This window comes from Mercenaria mercenaria, chromosome 6 (assembly GCF_021730395.1).
Source record: "Mercenaria mercenaria strain notata chromosome 6, MADL_Memer_1, whole genome shotgun sequence".
Classification (NCBI taxonomy): domain Eukaryota; kingdom Metazoa; phylum Mollusca; class Bivalvia; order Venerida; family Veneridae; genus Mercenaria; species Mercenaria mercenaria.
In genome coordinates this window covers 20,925,902-20,938,876 of record NC_069366.1, presented here as the reverse complement: position 1 = coordinate 20,938,876, position 12,975 = coordinate 20,925,902, and the positions used below count along the sequence as shown (strand labels likewise).

The 12,975-nt window shown below is 33.7% G+C and overlaps 1 protein-coding gene across 1 annotated transcript in view; it reads right to left on the bottom strand.

Moving 5' to 3' along the window:
• LOC123549458 (methionine--tRNA ligase, cytoplasmic-like) overlaps positions 1-12,325 on the bottom strand; it is a 183,541-nt gene extending 171,216 nt beyond the window's left edge. The window contains exon 1 of the mRNA XM_053545348.1: positions 12,317-12,325. The gene's annotated coding sequence lies outside the window, so the exon portion shown is untranslated. The remainder of the gene's footprint in view (positions 1-12,316) is intronic.
• Between the last annotated feature and the right edge of the window lie 650 nt (positions 12,326-12,975).

Sequence of the window (12,975 nt, the reverse complement as noted above, 5' to 3'; positions counted from 1 at the left end):
CAGTATTTTTTCACGTGGGCTTTTACAGCAGTTAGACATGATGTTGATAGTTTTGAAATATTTGTAGTGGTACAAGAGCTTGAATTAGAGATGAAGCGGGCTTTATATGGTTGTTTATGTAATTTAGGAATCTAGTACATGGTTGGAAGTATAATTTGTTGATCGTCTATACGAACTTTCAAATTAGAAACTTCAGTGATGTGATCAGTGACCAACAGAAGGACTCAGTGTATAAGCTTTAGTGCTATTTATTTCGTTTTGTAAACCATTATTATAATGCAAGCGTCAAATGATGATAATATTGTTGGCCGCCTTGCATACTTAGAATGAAATTCTTGGATTTCCTTTTTCAAATGTCTTAAAGTAAACTTGGGTTTTGGTGGAAGTAGGTGTTCGTTTGTTTGATAAAAATTAATTCGAGAATCGACAATGTAAAAAAGTATTTCGTTTCCAAGACGTTAATTCATTGGGATCAGCAGTCTCACGACGTCACCGTTTAACACAAAAAGTTTCGATGGATTCCGCAATCTGACCACGACAAAGATCAAAATCAATAGTTGAAGGAATTCTATATTTAGGTCCTTTAAAGAATAAATTACGAATACGCTTGTCTTTGATAATATAAAAATTACCTGATGACATGACTGGCATCTGAATAGCAAATTATTTATATTTTACATTCGCAGTAAAAAGGGGTATTAGTTTGAGCATCTAGGTTGGAAACGATTTTATTGTAATTGAATATAACATTTCTTACAAGTGTTTTATATTTATAACAGATAAAAGTAACTTCGGAGTTTATGAAATATTTAGGCACAGCATCATAGACACGTCTATAACAAAATATACTGGGTACATCGGTGAAGTCAATACCTTTATTCATGAAATAAATTTTAAGAAAATATCTCTCATGGTCAGATTGTGTGTCAATATATGGACGGAGAACGTGTTGTGTGTAACTTTGAATAAGATATGATACAGTGTAAAACGAATCGGTTTGAATAACATACTGGTCCGCTTCCTCGTCTAGCTTTTCAAGAGACTGAACAGATAAAGATGTGAGACAAGAAAGCATTGAATGTCTACTAGAGTTTGAAAGAATTAAATCGAGGTCTGCAACAGATATATTGAATTTAGATTGGCGCTTAATATTACATTGCGTCTAATTCCATGAGACTTAGATTTATGTTTCCTAATATTTAAAATAGAAAAGATATCGATATCAGGGTTTTAAGAGATATTAACGCTCACACACACAGGACAAAACGAACAAACAAAGGAACACAGTGGAATGGTCAGTGGCAAAAACACCACTGGGGAGCTTAAACCGGTTTATGGTGCGCACCAAACCTCACTCTTACTCCCACCAAGACAAATTCGTGTTTTTCGAGATAATATGACAGATGGCCATAAGTTAATACATGTTTAGGAATATTAGAAAATATCCAAGACAATGATTCGAAATGAAATTTTACTATTTGGAAACGAGACCTTTTTCGTGTTTCTGCAATTGAAATGTACAATTAAACGTTATTTTCTTCATACACTAAGTTTGAGGCTAAAACAAACGCTGAGGAAATGTAAGTAAAACCTTATTTGATTTGATTTTCTTGCCTCAAGCTTGTGATGATTTAATTTGTTCTACACATGATTTGTTAATAAACAAGTGGCGTCTAAAGTAACAACAAAATTCTGCTTGTAAGAATCCTTATTTCTTCAATTATTTAGTTTTGTTTCCACATGTCATTAATTCATTCGAAGTATGCATATCGAGTCAATGTCATTGTTCGACTGTCGTTTTGTCTTTCTAAATACAATAAAAACTTTATGATTTTGCCAATATTATACATTCTTGTTTGTAAAAATGGCCATGTCCATTTCCGTTAAAAGAACACGGAAATTTGACGCCACGTCGGCACATTATTTGGCGCCATACGGTACCAAATTTGATCTAAAACTTGATATAAAAGGACTGTAACATTTCTGTAAATCTTAAATTGACGCGTTATTAATTTCCATTATTTCAATGTACAAATGTCATTTATGGTGCTAAAATATTGACGTTGATTGACGTGCAATTTGGCGCGACGTCATATTTACGTAACTTGTTTATATTTGACGGCATTAAAATAAAGTAAATGTTTGAAACAACATTGGAACTGGATGTTATTAAAACATTCATAAATGTTGCAGATGTAAAATTCGGTAAGAGCTAAATTTTTATTATGTTTTTTACAAGTAAATTTATATTTATATTTATATGGAATATTATACCTAGATTTATAATTTGATAGATAGAAATGAAAACAATTTGAGATGTTCAAATCTTTATATTTACTGTCATTTATTTACCTTATAGATAGAGAATCACTGACGAATAAATATTAGAGAATCCAGCGCATACTCGTTTTGTCTATCCCAGATTCCAACAAGGACGAACACTTAATTCGCATACACTGTATTAAATATTAGGCGAGTAAATAATTCACTAGACGTCTATGATTTCCCAAATTATTCAAGGGGACGCTTTACTTTCCGTATTTGAACACTGCTAAAGTAGTTCTGCACGTTTGGATCTTTTTTTTTTTTAAATGTAGAATCTGATGAAAGTATGATTTTTCAAAACTTTAAAATGTACTAAGAAAATTATGAAATAAAACAGAAAGGATCATATGCTTGATATTCTATTAGATTGATTTAAAAACGTTGTACCCACACAAGCTTTCAATACTGGAGTCTACGTGAAAATTGAAATTCTGATGACATTTTCGCGAATAGAATTTCGTCTACATGAAACTTCTTGCGATAATAAACTAATATAAAGGTTATAATGTAATGTTGAGAAATAAAATGAGCCGTGCCATGAGAAAACCAACATAGTGGCTTTGCGACCAGCATAAATCCAGACCAGCCTGCGCATCCGCGCAGTCTGGTCTGGATCCATGCTGTTCGCTAACGGTTTCTTTAATTACAATAGGCTTTGAAAGCGAACAGCATGGATCCAGACCAGATCTGCGCGGATGCGCAGGCTGGTCTGGATCCATGCTGGTCGCAAAACCACTATGTTGATTTTCTCATGGCACGGCTCAAATGTATACTGTCCGTGTGTTTGTTTCTAAGATAATTGAACACGATTAAAGAGATTCGCACATTTCAAGCTGATTTTGAGACATTATTTGGAGTTATTTAACAAGACAAACCTTTGAATACCATATTTTATCTCTAGAAAGGTAGTAACGTTGCAGGATGTTTAATTTTACTCACATTTTACAATTTACTTATTAAATGTTTTTCGTTTCCGTATGTCGAGTCCAGGCTTTATTCTACATTATCCGGATAAATGACGTAACGCCATTATTTTCAGTTAGTTAGACGTGCAGAACTACCTAAAACCACCAGACATTTCTGTAATATGCGTTGATATGCAACACCCTTCTTTTGTTAATATTTAGATGTGGTTTTAGAACATTTATTTTGCCAATTAACTGCATTATCCTTCCGCGGACATGTTCTTATCAATTTACTTGGTCATTCAGCAAACATGCACTGTGCATTACGGTTTTCGCATTGTATCCTCTTTTGATAACCTTACTAACACAGTTTACAAATATTTGATTTTAATAATCGTTGTGTTTAATTTTTCCGAAGTTTATAAACTACAACCCATAGTATACTGGGTGTGTAATACATGTACCAAGTTTTAGAAGTGTATAAATGTGTGTGTTATATTTTTTAAAGTCTGTCGTAAAATTTGGTAAAAGCATTCCGTAGTTTATGATATTGATAACCCTGTTGTAATAAATGTTTGGTAATATGAAAATTTCCATGATTAAAATCCTCTAACTTTTAGCAAACTCATACAAAACGAATAAGTTGTGAAATACCGATATCTATTCAATGAAAGTCATTATGTTCATTTGTTTACGATTGTTGTTCCCCTTGCATGTATTTACTAATGGCAAACTGCAGAGCACGCATACGACGAACAAATAAAAAAAAAACAATTATGTCTATGAAAAACTTACTTATTTTGATTTAGGACACGGACATTGTTACAAATACAAAAAACGTACTCGTTTTGCAGTTTTAAGACTATAAAATCAGTTTAACTGCCATGAACTATCCGAAAGTGAATAACTTCGTGGTTCAAAAGCATATTTTGATAAAATAACAATTCTTTAGAACCATAATAAAGGTGATGAATTGACATATAATTGATTGGAATTTCAACAATGCAGTTTTGATTGATCTGAACTTTGTTCGTTGTCACATTGAATCGTTTCCAAGAATGCCCTCGCATTAATGTAGAACATAAGCAGGCTTGTAAATATCAATACTGTATTACATGTACACAGTCAAATGCTAAGACAACAGATTAACACCGCTAAAGAAAAGCATGTATCGCCAGATTTTTAACAGAAATTATAAATATGGACTCCATAAACCGAAGAAAGATCGATGTGATTTATGCGAAAGAATAAACTAAAGGACTAAATTTGAGGAGTCCCAAGACGAGGAGTTAACTAATAAATTTGAGACACATCTGGCTGACAAAGTTCACTCCAAAGCTGAACGTGACAGGGACAGAATAGACAAAACATCTGTAGTATTTTGTTTTGATTTGGAAAATGTGATCATGATTTCCTTAACAAGGGCTGGTGTCAGCAATTTCTTTTATAAGAGGGAATTGAACACATATAATTTAACTGCGCATTCCTCAATTGACAACACAGCATATAACGTCATTTGGAATAAGCTTTAGTTGGTAGGATTCAAATGAAGGTGCAAGCGATCTCGTAGCTATGCTGACCACGATTATGCAAGAACATCCCGCTGTCAGATAATTTAAAACAAATACAATGTATACAGTTAAGTTTAACTAATTCGTGTCCTGAAAACCGTTCTGGATTACCAAAAAGCAACACCACGTTTACAATTCCACAATATACCGTTTACAAAAGTCAAATATTTGAAGTATTTGAAAGGGAATCAGCTTGAGGTATCATCTCAATATTTTTGAACTAACTGGCTATATATGGATTTCATATATCATTGAAATGCTCAAAAGTATTGAAAATGAGGTCTCAAGATGTAATTGTTTATACGAAATAAAGAAGGAACTGAATTAGTATTTTTTGATCTCAGTGTAGCTATTGATTGATTTATAGGGGTTTCTCGAGGAAGGTGCATGTAATTACCATAATACTGTAAACCTAGAATTGTTTTCGCGCTTTTTAAATTAGCGCCTTTCGCGGGTAGTATATTTCCGTGGCGATTACTGATATTTGGTATTCTGTCAGGTGAATAAGAATAATATTTCCCTCCAATCGATCAAGTTAAAGCAAAATTAATGAGGCTCAACCTTAACTTCAAACTGTTTTTCTCTCCAAATGCCAAAGATTAACCACTGGTTTCAGTTTCAGTCAGTGACCTAATGAAAATAAACACTTGCTGAAAACTATGTTCCACCTCGTTATGAGAAATTTCAGCACTTGGACATTATGTACAAATGCATCAAAACGAAGATGATATGAAACAGACGTTTTAAGACGTTGAACTGTCCGATAATGTGGCCCTTTATGAAGTCCTTGTCCAGAATTCAATACTGCATATATATATATATATATATCAGTAAACTGACAATAGTTTTGTAGAGCAATATACATGTTTTATATGCTGTTTATTTTTCAACCCTTTCTTTCTGTGATTTGGCGTCATTTGTTGTTTATTTTCCTTCTCAAAAATATGGGGCTAACCGTTAATTAACATCGATATAATATCATTTCAGGACTAAATGTATTTTATATTACACTTATATTATTATCAACTGATGATAAGGACAACTAAAGGGGCAGAGGTACCATGATACTGGTTTTCGATTTGAAGGCGTTGCAGTATCGCCACGCCTTTTGTGCCTGGAGAAAGGCCTGCACCCGGTTATAAAAGCATGATGCTTTCACAATCCGGTTTTAATCTGAATATTTACGTAATATTACCTTTATGTTTTATTTGCAAAAGAAATCCAACATTACGTATTCCAATTTCTTGATACATTTTGACTTTTTAGACTATATTTTAATTCCTCTGGTACGCAAATTAAATGCTCAGTACATCTAGAAACGCAAAGTTTTTACCCTTGGTTTTTTCTTACTTTCCTACACGTGTATTTAAATTTTGTGTAGTAGTATTGTAAAATCGTGTAGAAACCTAAGTATCATCCAGATTTTATCGATATTTGTCATGTAAATCTCTCGCTTCAATACAAACGCAAACAGCACGAATTTTACGTGCAACTTTTACACATGGTAAATTTTGGTATAAATTGCATAGAACCTTTTGTAAAGTTTGCTTATGAAAGGAAAATCACGAAAGAATTGTCATAGGTTTCGGTATCACGATGCCGCGATTATCCGAACATGAGGGAAATCAGGCCATTGAAATGCTTGTGGCAGGAACGTCAAAACGGGAGGTTGCGCGACTGTTTAATTGCCATGCGTCGACCATATCTTGTCTGAAGGCATGTTACCAGCACACTGGCACCGTTCGCGATCGCCCACGTCCAGGCCATACACGTGTAACAACTGCCCGGCAGGTCCAGCAACTCCGCGTGAACCACCTCCGCGACAGGACGCACATCCGTTTCATTCAGCGACAGTGGGACTGTGTTTTGTTCACTGATGAATCGCGCGTGCCAATGAGCCGGGCTGATGGAAGGCAACGGATATGGAGACGCAGAAACGAAAGGTACAACGAGCCGTGTGTACTACAGTACAACAGATGGGGTGGAGTTTCTATCAATACGCCTGGTTGTATTCCAACGAAACGTCAACGCTCAGTCGTACATTGACGATGTCCTACACCCCGTTGTGGTGCCGTTTCTGCAACAGCATTATCCTAATGGCAACGGGATATTGCAGCAAGACAACACCAGGCCTCACGTTGCCAGGACGACGCAGGTATGTCTGCAGCAGAACAACATCAACTTGCTGCTATGGCCCGGCCCGTGATGTCGCCAGACATGTCTCCTATTGAGCATGTTTGGGAAGAACTCAAGGGTAGTGTGTATGCACGTGCTCGTGTGCCTGTGAACCTCCAGGAGTTACAAGACGCTGTCCGGGATGAGTGGGATAACATCCCACAAGCGATCATTGACCGCACTGTTCGTTCAATGAACCGACGATGCCTTGAATTGGTAAATGCAAATGGTGGTTTTACACGTTACTAATTGTGTGCTTGTTCAAACCTGAATTTGGACCCTTAAATAATGGAATTGTGTAATAAAATGTTAAAGGTGTATTGATAATGAAATAAAATAACATCAAGTGAGTGCAGTTTTCTTGTCAATTATCATGTTAAAAAATATTTGACTGTAGACCAAGTGTTGCGTTTCTAGATGTACTCAGCATATATCACAGGACTGTTTATTTCAATATTTTAAGCTTTAACGATTTAAAAGACTTTATAATTAAGTTAACTTAAGTTTTAAATATCTTTTTAATCATGAATAGATACCCTGAAATGAAGTATAATTTGGGAGATAATAGGATAGGCGGAGATAAACAACCAGTGTCACCGAGTTGCCTGGATGTCGCAGGGTCAAGTAAACATTGCCCGCAGTTTATGATCTCTAGAAATTTTTGTTATGTTTGTCCCGTACTATTAGTGGACTCGCAAGTATATTAATTGGAATTTAGAAATCTAATTAATATTCAGTTTGAACTAAACGCTACGTACATAAATGCTCTAAGCAATGTTAAAAAGCATGAAACATTATAAACTAAAATCATATTCTTGCTAAGCTATAATATACTTCAGTAAGTTGAAAATTTAAGGAATATCGTTTTATTTCTACTTTCAAAGAAAGTCGACTAAATTCTTTGTCCGTAAATTCAGCAGCCTAGCAGCGGAAAGTTAATAGCATAGCAGCGTGAAGTTAGTAGCCTTACAGCATAGCAGCGGAAAGACAACAGGTAGCAACCTAGCAGTGTATCAGCGGAGCAACCTACACGTTAGGGATATATAAGTAAACACATATGGTTTCAGGCTGGTTTTCGCACAGCGATGATCATTTCGACCTTATATATGTGTAAAAATATGTTTTTGTTTAGTGACCTCGGTTTTATATAAATGACGAAATATACGTATAATAAGATAAACAAACAAAATGTGGTTTTGTATTCCCTTAAGTTTGTTTAATACGGATTTTGTTTCCTGTACATTTAATGTCGCGAAATATGCATGTTCAATAGAAAAGTAATAGGCATATAACAATATTGACTAATTAGTTTGTTGGATATCAAAATATACAGACCTGGGGCCGTATTCATAAAGCATCTTAAGTACAAGAAATTGATTATTTACTTAAGTATTACTTAGGTAAGAAATTTATTTTACTTAAGTATACTTGTTATTCATAAAACAACTTAATAAGTAATTCTTGGCTTTTATTGTGGACGAAAACATTTTAAAAAAAACAACAACATTAATTTCAGACAGATACAACATGCACAATTATGTTTAAAGTGCTTTTATCTGAAAAACAACACTTTAATCGTACTCACGACGCTATTTTGTTTTCTGACTTAAGTCATTTCTTACGTATCTTAAGTTTAAGCTGTTTTATGAATAGGACTTAAGTTTTTTACTTAGACTTAAGCTGAAATCACCACAACCTTAAGTAAAATCTTCAACTTAAGTCAAAACTTATACTTAAGATGCTTTATGAATACGGCCCCTGATGTAGAATCTATATATTTACCGAGGCCTAATGGTTTGATGTATAGGCCGGATGATATATCTATAGATTTGTGTATTCACCAAAATCATTACTATCCATTTCATTTCATTTACCACGTGCGGTAAACGGTGTTGTGACAGTATTTGTTTTACCGGATTACACTACCTTGGTGCCATACACTCTTTACTGTGTAAATACTTTAAATAAAACTTTATACAGTTATAGAACACTATCTGAACATTAAGTTCCCCTGCTCTGAAGGTCGTTGTAATCCTGCGATATCAAAGCTCTACATGTCGCTTACATCGATCGAAATGTACACATTTGCTTTTTTATCGCTAACAAGTCAGTTGTATGCTAGAACGTGTATGCTACTACCATACTTGACCACTTTCCTTCAAAAATATTTTAGTCATTTACTTTACTTTACTAAACGACTGAGCTGCTAGACTGCTAACTTCATGCTGATAACGTCATGATGCTAGGCTGTTTTGTTGCTAGACTACTAATTCCATACTACTTGGCTGCTAACGTCACGGATACTTTGGTATCACTTATTTTAAGAACTGACAAGTTCATCTGCTTGTCCGTACTTTATTACAATGCGAGTTTTATTCACTACTATTATAAGATATGAGTAATTTCAGACTCAGTTACTGATAATAATATCGATTTTAGTCAACATTTACCCGTTTAAAATAACATTTAATAAATTCTAAGCAAGTTTTTACATCCTGTATTTTTAAAATTTCGCTTAATTTGTAGACCAGATTTATTGTTTTGATTTTAATTTACATAAACACTGAGTGTATGCTAAAGTCCGCGTAAACGTAAAAGATGCAAATTGGTAAAATTAGTATTTCTTTATAATGTTAACTTAAAGAATATATGAAAAATACGATCTGCCATAAATTGACAGTATTATTAGTAGTAGTATTCTTACTAGAATAGTGTTGGTTTGTCGTTGAATAACTTAATCGAGGCGAACTACGATAAAATAATTATAGGTTATTAGTTTTGTATCGGGAAATATGCACGATTTCTTCAGCGGAAATATTGCGCGACTTTAGGAGTGCAGTATTATTCCGCTGAAGAACGAGTGCATATTTCCCGATGCAAAGATAATAACCTTTCTATTACATACGCATCTACATGTATAAATATTATGTAAATATCATATATATGTTCAATAGCCTGAATAGGATTGGCAATACTGAACTAAATAGAGAAAAATAGTGCAACAACACACACTGATTATGTCACGCATCCGATATGAAATTCAGGCGTCAGTGTACGGAAAAATATTGACGTTTCCGGTACCAGTGTAACTTAACGGGGAATAGAAACGAGTATGTAATAATTGACTGTATTTCCCAAATTATTAAAGATATATTTATTATTTTATCAGAGAGCGACTTTAATAAAAGCAAGACAGATTTAATTTGTATTCGTGTTAGTATTTGAATAAGACCCCCTTTTTCAGACCGATGAGAGAAAGTTGTCTCCTTGCACTACACAAATATATATAGATCAGGATACATCTAACTGTTTTGCTGAATACATCGATTGAAAGCTCAAAAGACAACGAGTTCTCAGGAAACGCAACATAATTTATCTGTTCTGTGCAATTGTTTTGTCTTTGCTGGATATGTCTCCATACTGACACAATTATAGGTCATATGGTGTTTTATTTCGCTCAGCTTGATAACAAGTTTAAAGATTTGTAACTGTGTCTCTACGAGATTTGCTCAGCATGCCCTTGGAAATGTTGGCTAACATATGTCACATATTTTACATTTTCTGTACGACTTTATGTCTGTCTTACCTTTCGTCCGTCTGTCCATTCCGCGGTCTTGTTCATGCTGAGGGTTTCATTGAGTTTCCTCCCTTTCTGAAATTATACATATTTTCAAAATAATGCGTAAACTATATGAAAGAAAATGGTGGAACGTTCTTTCCTTTTATGAAACTTTCAGCAATACACATTTTTTTACAAATATGCGTACACAAACACCGTATGCAAGGCCAGACGAACGTTTAATTGATAAATGTTGCAGCTAGAAGTACAAACTATTAAAATCAATTATCATGAATGGCACAGTATAACAATACAATATACTTAATTATATTATAATTTTAAATGTCTTACAAAGGCAAATGTCTCTTCAATTTCAATCACAATTTAACTGAAAAATCAAATGCTGCAAAAGTCATCAATATGATAGCACACATCCATGTCAAATGAAATAAACAATTTTATAATTAATTTCCCGCAAAAATCAATTCCGCTTAAATTTGACTCGCACTGCAACCGGCACCTTTTGATATGAAATTTGATACGAAACAGTAGCAATTTTACGTTTTATTTCCCGATTGTTATTATAATATATATATCACAAATAAATTACAAGGAAATTATTGTATTTGTAAAAAGTCTGAAAACCGGACCAAGTCAAAAGTCCGGTTTTCAGAGGACTTTGCACAGATTTGTGATAAGTATTATATTAACTGAATCATTTTAACATCATTTGAAATGATACTTAAAGATGAAAAGAATGTTTCATTAATCGTGCAGATATGAATGGACAAGCTGCTTTAAATCACTGAACATATTACATCTAAATATCGATATTTAACACAGGTGTTTATCTTTTTCAAAATGTCATGTTATGTACAACTGTTACTATAGATCAATTAACTTATCCGAGTTAATTAAGAAATGAAATGATTTTTTTCGGAGTTCATGCGAAATGAACGACAGAATAGGATCGGCAAATCCATGAATCGCGCTAATTTGCCGATCATATTATGTCGTTCATTTCGCATGAAAACCGAAAAAAAAGTTTCATTTCTTATATTTACATTATATTTCCTTTCCATTTGTAACCTGTATAATATTATGAACTGCATATAATTTGTAGCATTTAACATTACAATCAGCTTCCCAGCCATTCTATTCACCAGACGGAACAACTGCGACGTCAACTAAGGAACGTTCTCCCTGACTATATGCGGACGTCGTTAAAACAGCGGTCGGTTATCACTAAGCAGCCGCGCCTATACGTTTGCTGTTCATACGAAAATGAACGTCAAAAGCTTCAAGGGAAAAGAATAGGGCGAATGTAAATATATCAAGATATTTTGCAGTTCATTTTCAGTTCATAGCTAATGTACAAACTACATGCATAAACACACAGATAAATGTTTTTCACACCTACTTAGGGAAACAATTGTGACTGCTACTTGGTAAGCCAAAAACATTGTCACCTGCTTGAGATAATTTTTTAAATTCAAAACAAAGTGACAAAACACAAAAGTTTGACACTTACTGTCCCGTTTTCAGTGGACTTTTATGTATAATTTTCATTTGTGCTCATGAAAATCCGTCCGGTTTTCAGAATTCAGAGTTTCCGGTATTCAGTGTGTCTTTTTTGATTAAAAAGAGAAAAACTTGGGACTTCGAAAATCGATTCAGGTTTTCGGAGGGTCCAGTTTTCACTGTATAATTATAGTAAATGTGGCTTGATACATTTCTTAAAGGCATATTTTAGTTTACTTTAATAATATTAATTTTCAGTATGTTCCAATTTTATGAAAATAGTGGAGGAATCAGCATGAAATACATGACACTTCTACATAGATCTGTTAATGTTACTGGAAATATGTGTGCGTTTTATAAAATTTTCCTTTTTATAACTTGGACATTTATCGTATGGACATGATTGAGTTATCTATACTTTCGTTATATTTTCAAAATTCTAAGATCAATAAAATCTAATAGTGACGGTTTAATTTCGCTATGTACAGATACGTTAATAAATCTAACTAACTTTGTGATCTTTTTTTTTCTTCTAAATGAGATCAAAGTGCGAGTATGAGGAAGCATTATTAAGGAGACATTGAATCAATGAAGTAAAACTGTTTTCCTGAATACTTTGTTAAGGAACTCTTTCTCTGTGTTAAAAGTAACTCTTCAATTCATTTTCGTAAAAATTCCCTTTACAAATATCAAAAGTCAATTTTATCATAGGACACATTAAAACTGGCATCACACCTGATACTGTTGATATGAATAGATTGAAGCCTGTCTGTTGAAAATGAGCGGAACAATCTTACTGACTATACCAGAAGTATAAAAAGAATTTAGCTTGACCCGATAAGATGAACTCGTGAACACTAAATTTATATGTTTTACAACATGTATATACAACTTTATTTCCTCCAAATCAATGAAGAGT